This window comes from Rana temporaria, chromosome 7 (genome assembly GCF_905171775.1).
Source record: "Rana temporaria chromosome 7, aRanTem1.1, whole genome shotgun sequence".
NCBI classification, from domain to species: Eukaryota; Metazoa; Chordata; class Amphibia; order Anura; family Ranidae; genus Rana; species Rana temporaria.
Window position 1 is genome coordinate 125832406 of NC_053495.1, and position 19057 is coordinate 125851462.

The 19057-nt window shown below is 41.5% G+C and overlaps 1 protein-coding gene across 5 annotated transcripts in view; it reads right to left on the reverse strand.

The window, feature by feature from the left end:
• The window catches only part of LOC120945616 (glyoxal reductase-like), a 206597-nt gene that overhangs the window by 127033 nt on the left and 60507 nt on the right, over window positions 1–19057 (reverse strand). The window lies entirely within an intron of this gene.

Genomic DNA, 19057 nt, shown 5'->3' on the forward strand with positions numbered 1-19057 from the left:
CATTACTGTATCAAATCATTTCACATTCCCTTTGTCCCTAGTGGTTTGTCCAGTGCCCTGCATGTAGTTTTATATTATAAATACATTTTTTTCTGCCTGGAAACTGGAGAATGTCCATAGCAACCAAAAAATGTCCCTTTATGTCAAAAGCGGTTTTAGACCAGCTAGAAAACAGCGATAATAAATTAGAACTCTTGCAGAATTAAGTGATAGTGATTTGTGGGGAAATTCGTCATCAAACACTGAAAGTAATGACAGCGACAATTCTGCAACTGAGCAAATTTCGGTGTTTTTGAGTTGATTACATTACTGAATACATTTTATTGTTATTATGTTATTATTTTGATAATTATTTATATTATAATTTATGATTTTGTGTTTAAACTTTATCATACCCGGGATGTCTACTAGACTCTTGTTTGGACAGATTTAAGTGAGCTATTCTCAAGAATTAAGCCCTGTACACATGATCGGATATTTGATGGAATCTAATCCGATGGATTTTTTCATCGGATATCCGATGAAGCTGACTTTCATCAGTCTTGCCTACACACCATCAGTTAAAAATGCGATTGTGTCCAACGCGGTGACGTAAAACACTACGACGTGCTGAGAAAAATGAAGTTCAATGCTTCCGAGCATGCGTCGACTTGATTCTGAGCATGCGTGGATTTTTGATCGATGGACTTCCCCACAGACGATCGTTTTTTTCTATCGGTTTTGTATCCATAGGAAAGATGTAAAACAGGTTCTATTTTTTTTCACAGATGGAAAAAAAAAACGATGGAGCCCACACACGATCGGTTCGTCCGATGAAAACGGTCCATCGGTCCGTTTTCATCAGACAAACCAATCGTGTGTACAGGGCTTAACAGGTCTACAATATAAAACGCCAAATTTCAATGCAAAAAATTGTACAGCTTTCAGCATCAAAAATCTGACATAATCATACTGCCAGGGAGATTAATGATGTGAACTGTACATACTAAAAACTGGAAACATTTATAGGAACAAATATTACCAGGGAGAACAACTTCAAACACAGGGGCTGACCTATTATATTGCTCTGTTGGCAAATAAATACATGCAATCTAAATTTTAATAATATTTTCATAATAGAATACACATAAAGACCTATTAAAAACATACAATAAGCCCTTTCACCATTCTGCGTGATTGTGCTTTTTTATTCAACTAAAAAAAAATGTTTTTCTCAAAATCCACTTACTGAAAAATCATTAATCCCACACATCCCATTTTATATTATATATATAATCCATATATTGAATGTGCTGCATTCCACAAAATAACCCAGATTTAGGTGCGACTATCCTATAAACTCCCGCCCTGCAGTATTTTCTAATCTTCTTAAAGCGTGACACTTCAAAGTATCACATGTGCCTGGCAGGGGATTTTGTGAACGGAGTTCATAAGGTAATAATCAACAACAAAATGCTAATTACATGTTGTATAACCTACACATTGCTCTGGGATGATAAGGGCTGAAAGATAATTAAACTGCACTTTGTAGAAGGAGCTTAACTCTGGTAAGTCTTCAAATACTCTTTTTTTTTTCTTTTGAACAGCAATCACAAAACACAAAGTAACACAACAAAGTTTGTAGGAGCTTCAGGCACATCAGTTTAATATGTTGTGTTGAATTATTCATCTATGCAGAGTCCAGGCAGAACAGCAGCTTTAGGGCTGGTTTATACCTGAATTGCACAGGAACGTGGTCTGCATTCCTGTTGGTTTCAGCGCGGCGTGCTTTTCAGCCCATTCAATTGAAAGCAGGTCCACACCTGTATTTCAGGCTGCGTTCCTGTGCGATTTTTAGCCCATTTGCACTGGATAGCACAAAACATAGTATTTGCCAGCCCTCAAAATTTCCATTCGTCTGCACGCATTTGGCGAGTGGAAATAAACTGGGGGCCAGGTCATTCACAATAGAAAAGTCGGCAGCTCCTGCTCTCTATTATTTTGCTCACATTGGGCTCTTTACTGCCACCCGTGGCTGCTTCCTGCATGTGCATGTGGATCGTAATGGCTGCAGCTCCTCTATGAGTCTCAGGGACAGTGGCGGCCCATGCATTAAGGGCACACAGGTGCTGCCCCCTCTCTCCAGCCACCCCCCTCTATGTATAATGGATAGATTCATGCATAGCATGAAGCTATCCATGGCCACCACTGCCACCCCCTATTCAGGCGACCGGACTCTTTTCGGATGCTGGGTGCCTGAATTACAGTGGCGGGGGTGTTTTTTTTGAAGCACCGATTAGAGCTATAGGCTTCAAAAAAGATCTACTTGGAGCGCAGAGCATTTCGCTTGGAGTCCACCCAGTTTATAAAGCAAATTGATATTTGCTTTTCTAACACTGAATCGCCTCTTCGCCAATCACGGGTATGTTACGTGGTTCCCGATTCTCTGAAAGCTTAGGCGATCCTATTGTATGCCTAGAAGAAGGGTAGGAGAGGCACAGCGGAAGCCGCCATGACCTCAGAGGAGGACGCCATCCTGCTGCAGCCTGTCTCCCTCTGCCCAAAGATCCCCACCGATCGGGTAAATGCAGATGGACCGGCAAACAGCGGGGGTGAGGTGCCGGGGCGGTGTGAGGTGCTGCGGGTGGGGGTTGTTTGCTGCTCCCTCAAACAAGCAGTGTGTGTATGTGTGTTGTGTGTTATGTGTGGTGTATGTGTGTTATGTGTGTTGTGTTAGGTGTTATGTATGTGTGTGTTGTGTTATGCGTGTGTGTTATGTCATGCGTGTGTGTTATGTATGTGTTGTATTATGTGTGTGTGTTATATGTGCCAGAGAGGACTAAGTGTGTACAGATGTGAGGGGGCTGCCTGCAGGACTGTGGGTTGCAGTGGGTGGATTTGGTGGGGGGGTGGCTGTTGGGGATCCAGGCCTAAAGCTGTGTAAGGAGCGCCAACATTTCTGATGGCTGCCCTGTCCACGCTGCTCTCAGTATAATTTCACTGAATAAGGAAAAAAATGAAAAGTAAAAAATACCAATAATCTCCAATCATACTTCATTCATCTGATTGTGATAAATAAAAAAAGGATATAATATGATAATTTACGAGGGCGACAAGGTAGGGGTTGGGTGGAGAAACTGGTAGCGAGTAACTCTTAAGGCTTGGCTAGTAGCTCAGGACATTTGAGCCCTTGCGTATGCACTACTGTTCAAAAATAACCTATGCAATCCAGTACCATGCAATCCGCTGCAGGCAAATGCACTGCATATGCGACCTGCATTTGGGGTGTGGTTAAGACTATACTGACACCTGCAGCAGATCGCACACATAATGCATTTTAAACACGGTGTGGGAAATACACAGGGAACATGTCTTACCCTCACGCGTTCTGGTGTGAACCGGCCCTGAATGGGCTAAAATCGCATAAAAAGTGTATGCATTGCTTTTCAAAAATGTGTTTGCAATCTGCATTTGAATGTTGTTAAGAATATATTGACACCCGCAGCAGATCACACAACCTGTGTGTTTTGAATAGCGGTGCAAAAAACATGCACGGAACGCGCCTTTCCCAAACCACATTCCTGGAACTAACCTGGCACTCAAGCTAGGTTCACACTATTGCGGGTGGTTGTGGAAATCACATTGATTTCCGCATCCACAACCACTTGCATGCAAAACGCACTACTCTTTAAAAATGCATGGGGCTGGGCTGCTATTCACTTTTAATAGCACCCCTACGCATCTAAAAATGCAGCGCGCTCGTAGTTGCTGGAACCCGGCTGCTGGATTTTTAAAATGCTGCAGAAACCTTTTTGCTGCGTGAAGCGCAGGCACAGCAGACCATTCAAATGAATGGGCTGCCGTGCAAACACAGCCTGCAAACCCGCAATAGTGCAAACCTAGCCTTAGGATTAATCGGATCTACAAGTTTTGAGAAAAAGATTTTGATAAGAAATTAGGTATGTGTTATACTCCATTATCATCATATATAACATTTGAAGAGGTGATTATATGATAATCCGTTCAAGAGCAATTATAATGGTTTTCATTAACCTCCCTGGCGGTATGATTATTTCAGAAAAAAGCTGCTAAAAGCGGTACCATTTTTTTGCAAGGAAATTTGGCGTTTTATATTGTAGGCCTGTAATTCTTAGGAATAACTCACTTAAATCTGACCAAACCAGAGTCTTGTAGGCATCCCGGGTATGAAATTTTTTTAAAAACAAAATGATAAATTATAATATAATAAATAATTATAAATAATTATAACAAATAATAATATAATTCTAATAAAAATTATTCAATAATGTAATCAACTCAAAATCACTGAAATTTGCTCAGTTGCAGAATTGTCGCTGTCATTACTTTTATTTTTTTTATGACGAATTTCCCCACAAATCGCTATCGCACAATTCTGCAAGTGATTATAATTTATTATCGCTGTTTTCTAGCTGCTCTAAAACCATTTTTGACATAAAGGGACACTTTTGGTTGCTATGGACAATCTACAGTTTGCAGGGAGAAAGAAACGTTTTTATTATATAAAAGTGCATGTAGGACACTGGGCAGACCACTAGGGACAAGGGGTGTGTGTATTTTTTACATACAGTACTGTAATCTATAAGATTACAGTATACTGTATGTAAGGCTTTTGTTTACCTTTTTGAATTTGGCGCCGTTCTCCGCCCCCGTGCGTCGTAACGTTGCAGGGAACGGAGATCGGCGGCACAGGAGGACACTGTGTGAATCGAGCGAGCACCCACTCGCTCACACAGCGCGGTGGCATCGCTGGATCCAGGGACAAGGTAAGTAACTTTGTCTGTGGCTGCAGCGAGGCGAGCCCGAGTCTGGCTCGGGGATACCGCTTTTGGTATAAAAATCTTACCCCGAGCCAGACTCGGGAATACCGCCATGGGGGTTAAAGCGGAGTTCCAACGACAATCTTTTATTTTTATTTTTTAAACCTATTATAAGCTTTTAACATTGCATTGTAACACTTGTTACATACAGCGCGTCATGAGTTGCCGAAAGAAGCCGAACGTCGGTGCGCAGGCGCCGTATAGAGCCGACTCGCAGTCCGGGTTCTTTCAGCAACTCGTGACGCTCTGTATGCGCCGGTCGGAAGCATGTCAATCAATTAGGAACGCCCAGTCCCGCAGATTACATACCCGGAAGCCGCGGTGAAGATATAGATAAAACGGTATGTACGGCAAGGAAATAAAAAAAAACAGCAAAAAAAAAAACAGCCTAATGTCATTCTCACAACTCGGCTAATTGTAATGTTAAAAAAAAAATTGGGGTGAACCCCCCGCAAATCTAAGTTCTACCCCAAAGAAAAAAAAACTTGTAGTGCAAAGTGGATTTGCCTTTCGTAAATAACCCCCTTTGTGTACTTTGAACAGAGGGGAAGAAAAAACATCCAGATAGTAAAGTAAAAGCAGTAAACATTTCACACATTACACATTGTTAGGCACACAGTTAACCCCTTGACTGTCCCTAGATGTTAACCCCTTCCCAGCCAGTGTCATTAGTACAGTATCAGCATACAGGGAGTGCAGAATTATTAGGCAAGTTGTATTTTTGAGGATTAATTTTATTATTGAACAACAACCATGTTCTCAATGAACCCAAAAAACTCATTAATATCAAAGCTGAATATTTTTGGAAGTAGTTTTTAGTTTGTTTTTAGTTTTAGCTATTTTAGGGGGATATCTGTGTGTGCAGGTGACTATTACTGTGCATAATTATTAGGCAACTTAACAAAAAATAAATATATACCCATTTCAATTATTTATTTTTACCAGTGAAACCAATATAACATTCACAAATATACATTTCTGACATTCAAAAACAAAACAAAAACAAATCAGTGACCAATATAGCCACCTTTATTTGCAAGGACACTCAAAAGCCTGCCATCCATGGATTCTGTCAGTGTTTTGATCTGTTCACCATCAACATTGCGTGCAGCAGCAACCACAGCCTCACAGACACTGTTCAGAGAGGTGTACTGTTTTCCCTCCTTGTAAATCTCACATTTGATGATGGACCACAGGTTCTCAATGGGGTTCAGATCAGGTGAACAAGGAGGCCATGTCATTAGTTTTTCTTTCTACCCTTTCTTGCCAGCCACGCTGTGGAGTACTTGGACGCGTGTGATGGAGCATTGTCCTGCATGAAAATCATGTTTTTCTTGAAGGATGCAGACTTCTTCCTGTACCACTGCTTGAAGAAGGTGTCTTCCAGAAACTGGCAGTAGGACTGGGAGTTGAGCTTGACTCCATCCTCAACCCGAAAAGGCCCCACAAGCTCATCTTTGATGATACCAGCCCAAACCAGTACTCCGCCACCACCTTGCTGGCGTCTGAGTCGGACTGGAGCTCTCTGCCCTTTACCAATCCAGCCACGGGCCCATCCATCTGGCCCATCAAGACTCACTCTCATTTCATCAGTCCATAAAACCTTAGAAAAATCAGTCTTGAGATATTTCTTGGCCCAGTCTTGACGTTTCAGCTTGTGTGTCTTGTTCAGTGGTCGTCGTCTTTCAGCCTTTCTTACCTTGACCATGTCTCTGAGTATTGCACACCTTGTGCTTTTGGGCACCCCAGTGATGTTGCAGCTCTGAAATATGGCCAAACTGGTGGCAAGTGGCATCTTGGCAGCTGCACGCTTGACTTTTCTCAGTTCATGGGCAGTTATTTTGCGCCTTGGTTTTTCCACACGCTTCTTGCGACCCTGTTGACTATTTTGAATGAAACGCTTGATTGTTCGATGATCACGCTTCAGAAGCTTTGCAATTTTAAGAGTGCTGCACCCCTCTGCAAGATATCTCACTATTTTTGACTTTTCTGAGCCTGTCAAGTCCTTCTTTTGACCCATTTTGCCAAAGGAAAGGAAGTTGACTAATAATTATGCACACCTGATATAGGGTGTTGATGTCATTAGACCACACACCTTCTCATTACAGAGATGTACATTACCTAATATGCTTAATTGGTAGTAGGCTTTCGAGCCTATACAGCTTGGAGTAAGACAACATGCATAAAGAGGATGATGTGGTAAAAATACTAATTTGCCTAATAATTCTGCACTCCCTGTACATTATTATCACTGATCACTGTATTAGTATCACTAGTGATGTCAGTGTCAGTTAGTGACCATTCCAGATATTGTCTGATAGTGCCAGATTGCCCGCCATTCTATCACAGTCACACTATAAGTCGCTGATCGCCGCCATTACAGTATAGCATCAACAGCTGCGTAAATTCCAGTGTATATACACTATACTTTGTAGACCCTAAACTTTCGCAAAAAACAATCATTATACACTTAGGGGCAGATCCTCGTACAATTGCATGGGCGCAGCGTATGTGAGATACGCTACGCCACTGTAACTTACTTTTTAAATCTTTGAATCCACAAAGAATTTGCGCCGTAAGTTACGGCGGCGTAGTGTATCTCTCGTGGCGTAACGGCGCGTAATTCAAATCGGCGAGTAGGGGGCGTGTTTCATTTAAATGAAGCGCGTCCCCAAGCCGAACGAACTGTGCATGCGCCGTCCCTAAATTTCCTGCCGTGCATTGCGCTAAATGACGTCGCAAGGACGTCATTGTTTTGACGTGGACGTAAATTACGTCCAGCCCTATTCACGGACGACTTACGCAAACAAAATAAAATATTTTCAAATTCGACGCGGGAACGACGGCCATACTTAACATTGCGTACGCCACCAAATAGCAGCTTTAACTATACGCCGAAAAAAGCCGAACGGAAACGACGTAAAAGAATGCGATGGCCGCTCGTACGTTCGTGGATCGTCGGAAATAGCTAATTTGTATACTCGACGCGGAATACGACGGGAACGCCACCCAGCGGACGCCGAAGAATTGCATCTAAGATCCGAAGGCGTACGAAGACGTACGCCTGTTGGATCTAACCCAGATGCCGTCTTATCTTGTTTTAAGGATTCAAAACAAAGATACGACGCGGGAAATGTGAAAGTACGCCGGCGTATCACTAGATACGCCGGCGTACTCTCTTTGTGGATCTGCCCCTTAGGATTTTTTTAACCAAAGATGTAGAATCCATGCTGGCCTAAATTTATGAAGAAATTCGATTTTTTTATTGCATATGTTTTATAACAGTAAGTAGAAAATATGTTTTTTTGTTTTTTTATGCAAAATTGTTGGTCTTTTTTCATTTTTTTTTTATATAAAAAAAAAAAAAAAATCAGTGGTGGTCATATACAAACAAAAGAAAGCTCTATTTCATTTGTATACAGTGTTGCATGGCTGCGCAGTTGCCAGTTAAAGCAGCACAATGCTGAACAGTCTTGAAGGGGTATACTGTATATATTTTAGCATGACTGACCTCACTGTACTGTTTATGGAGATTGTATACACCGTGCCTCTTCTTTGGGGCTAGGAGAACTTGGAGTCTGAGAGTTGCTTAGATGTGTGCTAACATTTTTGGTATGAGCAAGGATGTTACTTGTAGTTTTTCAGCTTGGTTCCCAGACAATTACAATATAAAAAAAGGATCTTCTACTCTGCTTAGGGTCCCAAAAATCAGTGCAGGTCAGCCAATTATTTACCATCTCTCTATAAGTTCACCTGATTCAGAAAAACAATCTAGGAGTCTAGGAGCAAAAGTTAAAGGGGTTGTATAGGCAGTTTTTTTATCCTAATTATGCATTAAGATAAAAAGCCTTCTGTGTCCCCAGCACACCCAATACTTGCCTGAGGTCCCACTCTGTCCACGAATGTCTCAGCCATCCGAGATTCTCCTTGCTGATTGGCTGAGACACAGCAGCAGCGCCATTGGCTCCCGCTGCTGTCAATAAAAGTCAGCTAGTCAATCAGGGGAGAGAGTGGTTGGGGGTCAGGCTCCGTGTCTGAATGGACACACAGAGCTGTGACTCAGCTCAGCTGCCCCCATAGCAAGATGCTTGCTGTGGTGGCACTGAACAGGAGGGAGGGGCCAGGAGTAGCGAAGAGGGACCAAAGAAGTGGAGGATCTGGGATGTCCTGTGCAAATCCACTCCGCAGAGGAGGTAAGTATATCATGTTTGTTATTTTTATAGGAATAGAAATAGACTTTTCAATCACTTTTGCTAGATTTCCCTTTACTTTTTGTCTTTAGACTCAACAGGAAGCGAGAAGAAATCTTTCCAAGGAAAGGGAAAGCTTCTGTCAGACAGTTGTTTCCAGGACATGTGTGCCCATTGGAAGGGTTTTCAATTTTTTTTCTGCTTCATTTTAGTAACACTTAGGCCTCGTACACACGACCGAGGAACTCGACGGGCGAAACACATCGTTTTGCTCGTCGATTTCCTTGTGAAGCCGTCGAGAAACTCGACAAGCCAATTTTCTTCATTCCCGTCAAGGAAATAGAGAACATGCTCTCTTTTTGGCTCGTCGAGTTTCTTGACAGTTTCCTCGATGAAAATGTACACACGACCGGTTTCCTCGGCAAAAAAATATCTCCCAGTTTCTTGCTGTTTTTTGCCAAGAAACTCAGTCATGTGTACGAGGCTTAATAGGTCTAGTCCAGGGCTCAAAATTTCAAGTCCTGAGCTACTAGCCAGGCCTCAAGAGTTACTCGCCACCAGTTGCACCACCTAATTCATACACTGCCCTGCGCCTAATTGCACCCGTAAACACGCCCTCGTAGATTATCTCATGGAATGACAATGTTTTATGCAGAATCAAGTTACAAAATTAAATATTACCAACAACAACTTTAACAAAATGGGACAGGGCACTGGGGGCAGACCAGAGGGACAGGGCACTGGGGGCAGACCAGAGGGACAGGGCACTAGAACTGGATCTCTTCCCCATTCTCTTGCTGTCTCCTCTGCAACTCCCATCCATCCTCTCTCTCTCTCCCATTCATCTCATCATCAGGAGCCTCTGTGTGCGGCTCCACGCTTGCATGTCCCCACTTCCCCCTTTTATTCAGACTGGCAGAGAGGAGAGGAGCTGCAGCACAGCAGGAGGGAGTACAATCCAGCACTGAGATCCACACAACTGCACAGCCATTGACACCATAGCACAGCGCACAGCACACATTGAGACCAGTCTGTTCACAGTGCTCAGGCTAAACTGTTGGACACTTACATAGAGCACAAGGAGAAGAAACTGCACAAACTAGAAGGCTGCCGCTCTCATGTCAGGGCAACTTTCAGTGAGCGATGCACCGGAGTGGTAATTTTTGCAATCCTCCACCTCACTCATTACTTTCTGCTCTCCAGCTACATTGGTCGGGGCCCGGGGGAGGGGGGCAGGCTCAGAGAGGTCATACTGTTAGGTCCCATGGCTTAATGAGAATTGTAAGGAGAGCACCTGTGTACTGCTCTGCCTGTGCGCGGCTCACCAGACTACTTTTCCCGAGCATGCACCTTTCTTCTTCGGCCGCCAATCTCATCGGGACTCTAAGTGTAGGCACAGATTGGAGGGAGATTGGTCATGCAGCCCTGTCATCACTCGCCCCCAGCTTAAATCCACTCGCCAAATGCTAGTAGGCGAGTGGAAATTTTGAGGGCTGGTCTAGTCCATCCTGCAGCCTGTGATCAAGCAATGAAAGCAGAAGCAACATACTGATGAGATCATCTCTCTCCTGCTCTCTCCTCCTATCAGCATTTTCTTTGTTAGCACATAAAAACTGTAGCACAGCAGATTGACTCTTTCTGCTGTTTCTCTCTACCCCTGTCTAAGCTCTGCTGTACAGATACAGAGGAACATACCAGGTCAAATTAATGTACTTCCAATACTTGTATTAAAAATACATTCAGTGATGTATACGTAAAAAACACAGTGCTGCATTGATGTGACTTTTTATATCTGCTTGGAGTTCAGCTTTAATAACAAACTCATATAATCAAAGTTATTTGTAAGTTCTGCCAAAATCTGGAAAAGCCTCCCGATTCTGTCACAATTAATTCTGTCTGATTGCCCATGTATGGAAAATAGGTTAGACCTTTAATTACTGAACTTGTCAGCCAAAATTATGTTATGAACTATAGATCTATGTGTTGTAATTTAAGAACCAAACTAAGATTTATGAAGCAAGAGAGCCTAAGAATGTCTGCTGATGTTGAAAATACCCTTTAACCTTACACAGTGTTGTAACTGGCGGCTAAGCTGGAAAACATCATATTAAAATATTTCATGAGAAACTGGGTAGGCATGGATTCCCCAAGACTGGAATTCCAGAAGGTTCCTGCAGTGCTGCTGACCAACTTTTGTACCAGTCAGCCTGGGAACTGCATGTTGCAAGGAAATAATTGAGGACACATAAGGAGCAACTTGAAAAAATATGGAGAAAAGAAAATGGGAAATGAAACATTGTTGCTCATAATAACCACTATGATCCATTAAGGAGAAAAGATTTGGGCTGGGCAACTAACAGTCTAAATAGCGCCCCATCCCTAAATACATATAAAAAAGGATTTTTGTGGTACTTTTAAGGCACAAGAAATACAAAAATATAGAAAAATATATACATTTAATAGATTAAAAATCCATTGAGATTGAATACATAGAATACATTCAATTAATTGATCTTGATATACAAACAAAAAAGATGAAAACTGATTTGGTCTCTATATGTTTCGCCGTTTTTAAAGGCTTCTTCAGGAGAACTTTAATATCAGGCACTATGTATAAGATCACTAAAATGAAAACATACAGTACAAATTAGAAAAAGTAAATAATTAAAGGAATTATATGTAAGACAAATACAAATAAATTTCAATCTTCCAAATTGAGCTGAAGACTGAAGAAGCTTTTGTGAGACCAAATCAGTTTGCACCTTTTTTGTTTGTATATCAAGATCAATTTATTGAATGTATTCAATGTATTCATTCTCAATAAATTTTTAATCTATTACATTTATATACTTTTCCATATTGTTGTATTTCTTGCACCTTAAAAGTCCCATAAAAAAATAATTTTTCATATGTTCACTAAGATTCATTGTTTCAGTTTGAAAAATAAGAAGTGATGGAATTTACTTATACTTAGAATTAGAATACTTAGAATTTACTGTAATGACTTATTTGGTATTATACATTTTTAGATAAAACTCCTAGGAGCTATTTTGCACTAGCTGTGATAATAATGATGCTCCTTTCATTATATTACATTAATATGAAATCATGCATCTTCATTTTCCACATGTACTAATAAAGTGTTCAAATTCTTTAACATATGTCTGGAATTCCTTATAATCCCCTACATAAACATAAACCTCTGCTGGGATAAATGTAGAAAGTGCCATTGCAGACCTTCCTCTTAAAATGTCAGTTGCCTGGCTGTCATACCAATCCAATGTTACATAGTTAGGTTGAAAAAAGACGCAAGTCTATCTGGTTCAATTAGCAGAAATGGTACAATGGTATACCAAAGCTGATCCAGAGGTAGGACAAAAAACTAAAACAAAGCACGATCCAATTTGCTCCAGCGGCGGGAAAAAAATCCTTCCTGATCCCCCAGGAGGCGATCGATTATTCCCTGCATTAACTACTCCTGGTGTTTTTACCTATTAATGTTGGAATCAATTTATATTTTTTGAATGTCTTCAAAATGTTCTAAGCCACTTGCCCTGAACAAGCTTACAAATCAGAAAGTTCAAAGTAAATCCAGGCTTTCTAAACACCATGCCAGCCAGTCTTTTAGGACGCCAAAGTCAGCAATTGAAGCCTTTACATGTACTTCTTCAGCACAGGTTGGCATTAAATGTACCTTATGCTTAGACCCATCTCGGCTGTCTGTAGCATGTCATTTTGTGAAAATCAAAGAACAATACCTACAATAATACATATGCACTGATTTATGAATAAAGACTGCAACATGTTCATTTTCACAGGAGCAACTCAGCAGTCCTGAAGTAAACAGCAGGACTTGTCTATGAAATGAAAGTGGTACTGCTTGAATGCCCCCCAAACCTGTGTTAGTCGGATCTGCTTATGAATAGACTGGTGCCAGACATACAGGATTGGCTTGTGCTCCAGTATACTTCAACAAAATGGTGACCGTCTGTACACAGACACTAATGCCACATACACACAAACGTTTTTTCATGTCATGGAAAGAAACACAAGTTTTTCTCTGCGTGATTCCTCTCAAGCCTGCCTTGCATACACACGATTGTGATAAAAAATGCTCAAGCAAAGCGCGGTGATGTACAACACATACAACGGCACTATAAAGGGGAAGTTCCATGAGAATGGCACCACCCTTTGGGCTTGATTATGCAAATTTCCCTTCTCATAACTTGCTTCTGAGCATGCGCATTTTTTCCCCCGTCGTTAAAGCCTACATACGACCATTTTTCACAACGAGAAAAACGACGACGTGAAAAACGTTGTGAAAAAATAGAGCAGGTTTAAAAATTTTAATGGCCATTTTTCTCTTAGAGAACAATGCTCTGGAGCCCACACACAATTGTTTTTAATGACCAACTTAAAAAATTAAATTTTTCTCGTCATGAAAAAACAGTCGTGTGTACGCGGCATTACTCCCTGTTGCATAAATGTGAATGAGATGGGTAAAATATGGCTTCTTATTCTCCACCTGTAGAGAACTCCTTTGCCATTTTTGGGGCTTAATTGTAAAGACCGAGATAGGAGGAACAGGTGGAAAACAGAAGTTGAAACCATCTTCGGTCCATCTCATTCACATTTATGCAACAAGGAGTCAATGTCTGTGTGCAGACGGTCACCCTTTTGTGGAAGACAAGATCCATTTAACTGCTATTTGTTAACACTTGTTTTACAAAAGTACAATGCACTACTCAGCCATACAGTGTCCTTGTTGTTGCTGTCTATACCTATGTATCATTTGTTTTTATTGCTGAGCAGCACAATATAAATGTATATTTATGTTAATGTATATGCTCCAAAGCAGGCACCAAAAAAAGTTGTTGCCAAATGCATTGATATTTTCACCCGAGGTCATATAAGCAACCCAATCTTTGATGTAAGAAGGAGATAACTACCTGATGCTAACTGCCTTTGCAGCACCTTCCTATAATTGAAAGATACAAGGCATTCCCTAAAAAGACTGGATGGGAGCATATGCTGCTCTAAAACCAACATATATCTTCAGCATTGATGGTGCTTTTCCAGATGTGTAAGCTGACTATTCCATACGCACGAATGCACCTCCATACCATCAGAGATACAGGTTTTTGAACTAAGTGCTGATAACAAGCCAGAAGTTCCCTCTCCTCTTTAGTCCAGAGGACTAAAAAAGAATGTCAAATTTCAATTCTTCTGACCACAGAACAGTTTTCCACTTTTCAACTGACCGTTATAATTGAACTTTGGCCCAGAGAAAATGGTGGCTTATCTGGATCACGTTCAGATATGGCTTCTTTGCATGATAAAGCGTAAAGCGTAAACACTCAACAGAGGGCATCTCTAAATTGGTAGTGCAATAAGAAAGCGTAAACAAGTGAAAAAGTGACCTATGACAAGCCTTTGTCAGTCCACCATTTGAAAGTTTTGATATCCTGACCTTAGGATTATGGAAAATGTGATACAAGGGGTTATGCCTCATACACAGGACCGAGAATCTCGTCATAAAAGAAACATTGTTTTTCTCGATGAGGTTCTTGTCAAACTTGATGAGATTCTTGTCAAGCTTTCCTTGCATACACACTGTCGAGACAAAATCTCATCGTTCTCATTCGCGGTGATGTACAACACGTACGACGGCACTATAAAGGGGAAGTTCGATTCCACTGGCGCCACCCTTGGGGCTGCTTTTGCTAATCTCATGTTACCGCGTGTTAGCAAAAGTTTGGTGAGAGACGATTCACGCTTTTCAGTCTGTTACAGTGTGACGAATGTGCTATCTCCATTACGAACGCTACTTTTACCGAAGGTGCGCTCCTGTCTCATACTTTATTCTGAGCATGCATGGGTTTTTAAGCATACACACGAACGTGTTTCTCGTCGTAAACCAGCCTGACGAGAACCACGACGAGAAAACTGACCATGTTCTCTTTTTTTCTCATCGAGATCCACGACAGTTTTCTCGACGAAAAACATACACAACCGTTTTTCTCTTCAAAAAAGCTCTGTCAGCAGTTTTCTTGATGGTTTTTGCCGAAGAAAACGGTCGTTTGTACGAGGCTTTAGAATCAGATACCAAAATAGGGAGCATACATAGATGGTCCCAAAGTGCAAAAGAGAGAGATAACGTAGGTGCAAACACAGGGGCTCTATCCCTGGGAAGGCGCCACAGTAAAAAGTAAATGGTGTGGGATGGAATTGCCTGGCGTTCCATGGACACCCAGTCAGGGCGTTCGTGATGTTAGTAAACCACATGGCCCAGAAGAGTAAGTGATGGAAAATCTCCCCAAGCAGACACAGACCTAAACACAAACATATTTGAAGTAGTTTTTTTTGCTATCTGTGCCTTCCTGCCCGGTGAAGAATGAACCACCTATTAGTTGTACAGGTGTCACATGGAAAGTAAGTGATAATAAATCTCCCCAATGAGGTTACAGACAAAAATGTAACTGGGTTTAGCCTTTCACCATTGATTAATTTCATCTTGCACTACAATGTTTAATATGAGAACCCCTATCTACAAAATAATTTCAAAGCGGGACATCATTTGTGTTGGATATGCAGTAGAATCTCAACAAAAAAACACATTGCTGTACCACAGCCAGTATCAGACAAGCCAACAAAGCCCTGGGGACACTGGAGAGTTCATAACGATCTGTTTGGAAGTATTACAGTTTCCTTTCATTGTGTTTGTTACTGTGAAATCTGACATACATTACACTATTGTATGGTACTATATTTAAAGAGCAGTCTATACTACCTCTTTAATAATTATAACAATGTAGGCAGCTGACTGTCAAATTGTCAATAATTATTTAAATCTAGGCTAACTATAGGAAGCTCATGAACTGATGTCTTATTTATTTTTTATTACTTTTTTTATTTTTTTGCAGCTATTATAATACTTTCTCCCAGTGTTGCTAACCTACCAGATTGAAATTTACTGGCGCAGCCACGTTTTTCCTGGCATTTCACAAAAGTTACTGAATAAAAAATTTTTTAGGGGCAAATTTCAGTATTTATTCTACAAACAAGTACGCTAGGCAAATAGCAATGTGATTTAAGGTAGATATTAAGGTAAAAAAAACATATTTTTGTTATTTTCGACATAATAAGGGCAAATTAATTAGTCACATCACCCCCTGCCTCCATCCCCCTCTGCCACCAACACCCCCTGCCTTCACCCCCCTCTGCGCTGACACCAACAACCCCTGTCTCCATCCCCCACCCTCTGCGGTGCCACCATCCCCCTCTGTGGTGCCACCAACACCCCCTGCCTCCAATCACCCCCTGCCACTAACACCATCTGCCTCCAATCTCCCCCTGCCTCCATCCCCCTCTGCAGTGCCACCGCAGCCACTATCACCCCCTGCCTCCAATCTCCATGCGCAGTTCCAAGCCGAACCGATCCCGGCTATTACTACTGGCACATTCCCGCAACCATGGACATTTACGAACGGGGGGAAAAGGTGTCCGTTTTTACGAACTGTCCTTAAAAATATGGACGGTTGGCAACACTGCTTTCTCCTATGGTGGACAAAAAAAGCCCTTGATTTTTATTGATTTTATTGACCCCCTGCGTTGCAACGCTCAAGGGGAAAGGAAGCCAGAACACACACAGCATCGGGCGGGAGATCCGGCTGCCAGACACAGCGGGAGTACATTGCGAGATTGTGTGGACACCTCTTCCAGGATCCCCGAGCCTCATTCGGGAATACCACCAAGGAGGTTAATTACCTAATCTGATCCCTGTACTTCCCATAATACTTAACTTTATGTTTTTCTGGAGGATGTTCCTACTCCTCCTATCCAACTCCCCAATTACCTGAGATCTCATATTTTGCATCCAGCTACTTTGCCATACTGTAAATCTATCTACAACAATCTCTCCACTCAATATACACTATATTACCAAAAGTATTGGGACACATGCTTTTATACGCACATAAACTTTAATGGCATCCCAGTCTTAAGCTGGATACCCACTATACAACTTTTGTTGTTCAATTTCCTTTAGATTTGCATTCAACTATGTAGTGCAAGGGCCTGTCTCATTGTATACAAATTGAAAGTGTTTAGGTTTAACCTCATATTATATGGTTTTTGTAAATCTAAAGGAAAAAATCGAAAGAAAATTGTATAGTGTGTAAGCCAGCATTAGTCCGTAGGGTTCAATATTGAGTTAGCCCACCCTTTGCAGCTATAACAGCTTCAACTCTTCTGGGAAGGCTGTCCACAAGGTTTACGAGTGAGTCTATGGGAATGTTTGACCATTCTTCGAGAACCGCATTTGTGAGGTCAGGCACTGATGTGGACAAGAAGGTCTGGCTCGCAGTCTCCATGTTAATTCATCCCGAAGGTGTTCTATCGGGTTAAGGTCAGGACTCTGTGCAGACCAGTCAAGTTCCTCGACCCCAAACTCACTCATCCATGTCTTTATGGAATTTGCTTTGTGCACTGGTCCAAATAATTTGATGGAGAGTAGGGTTGCACCGATACTAGTATCAGTATCAGTGTCGATACAGAGTATTTGCACAAGTATCGGCACTCGTGCAAATGCACCGATACTTTTAGGCTCTGTTCTTTGAGCTGTCAGTGGGCCTCCCCTGTTGAAAAAAAAGCAGCCGGCAATGTTTATTAACAACATTGCTCAGCTGCTGAAACACTAAAATAAAAAGAAACATTGTTTCTTTTTGTATATTTTGGTTTATTCATCTGCAGATCAAAGGGATAAACAACTCTTCCTCAGTTTAACCCCTTATTAACCCTTAATTTACTCTAGTCAGACTTAATTTACTCCATATTCTCCACCATTGAATTATTATTTTCCTGCTTTATATTTGTTCACGTCTATTTTATAAACGATAAACAATTAAAACTTATTTTTGTTGTTTTTTTCTTAGTGAATAGTATTACACATATAAATTTACATATATTTACACATTTCACATTAAAAAAGCACAAAAAAAATCTATTTATTTAATTTGTAAAATAACTCTTCAATGCTTTGTACCATTGCTGACAGCTGAAGTGAAAACAAAACAGTTGCGGAAGGTATCGGTAATCAGTATCGGCGAGTACTAAAAAAAAAAAAGTATCGGTACTCGTACTCATTGTAAAAATAATGGTATCGGTGCATCCCTAGTGGAGAGAGATTATGGTGTGGGGTTGTTTTTCAGGGGTTGGGCTTGGCCCCTTAGTTCCAGTGAAGGGAACTCTTAAGGTGTCAGGATACCAAGATATTTTGAACAATATAATTCTTCCAACTTTGTGGGAAGTTTGGGGATGGCTCCTTCCTGTTCCAACATGACTGCGCACCAGTGCACAAAGAAAGGTCCATAAAGAAATGGATGAGCGAGTTTGGGGTGGAGGAACTTGATTGACCTGCACAGAGTCCTGACCTCAACTTGATAGAACACCATTGGGATCAAAGACTGCAATCCAGTCATCCAACATCTGTGCCAGACCTCACAAATGCGCTTCTGGAAGAATGGTCAAACATCTCCTAATGACACATTCCTAAACTTTGTGGACAGCCTTCCCAGAATAGTTGAAGCTGCAAAGGGTGGGCCAACTCTATATTGAACCCTACAGACTGAGGCCCCGTACACACGGCCGAGGAACTCGACGTGCCAAACACATCGAGTTCCTCGGCCAGTTCAGCCCTGAAGCCGCCGAGGAGCTCGGCGGGCCGAGAGCTCCCATAGAACAACGAGGAAATAGAGAACATGTTCTCTATTTCCTCGTCGAGCTCCTCGTCGGCTTCCTCTGCGAAATTGTACACACGACCGGGTTTCTCGGCAGAATTCAGCCAGAAACTCAGTCGGAAGCTGAATTCTGCCGAGGAAACTGGTCGTGTGTACGGGGCCTAAGACTGGGATGCCATTAAAGTTAAAGTGTGTGTAAAGGCAGGTGTCCCAAAACTTTTGGTAATAAATGTAGCTACCTCCATTCCCTTCACCCTCCAATAGGGTTTTTTTTTTCAACATTTTTTTACTC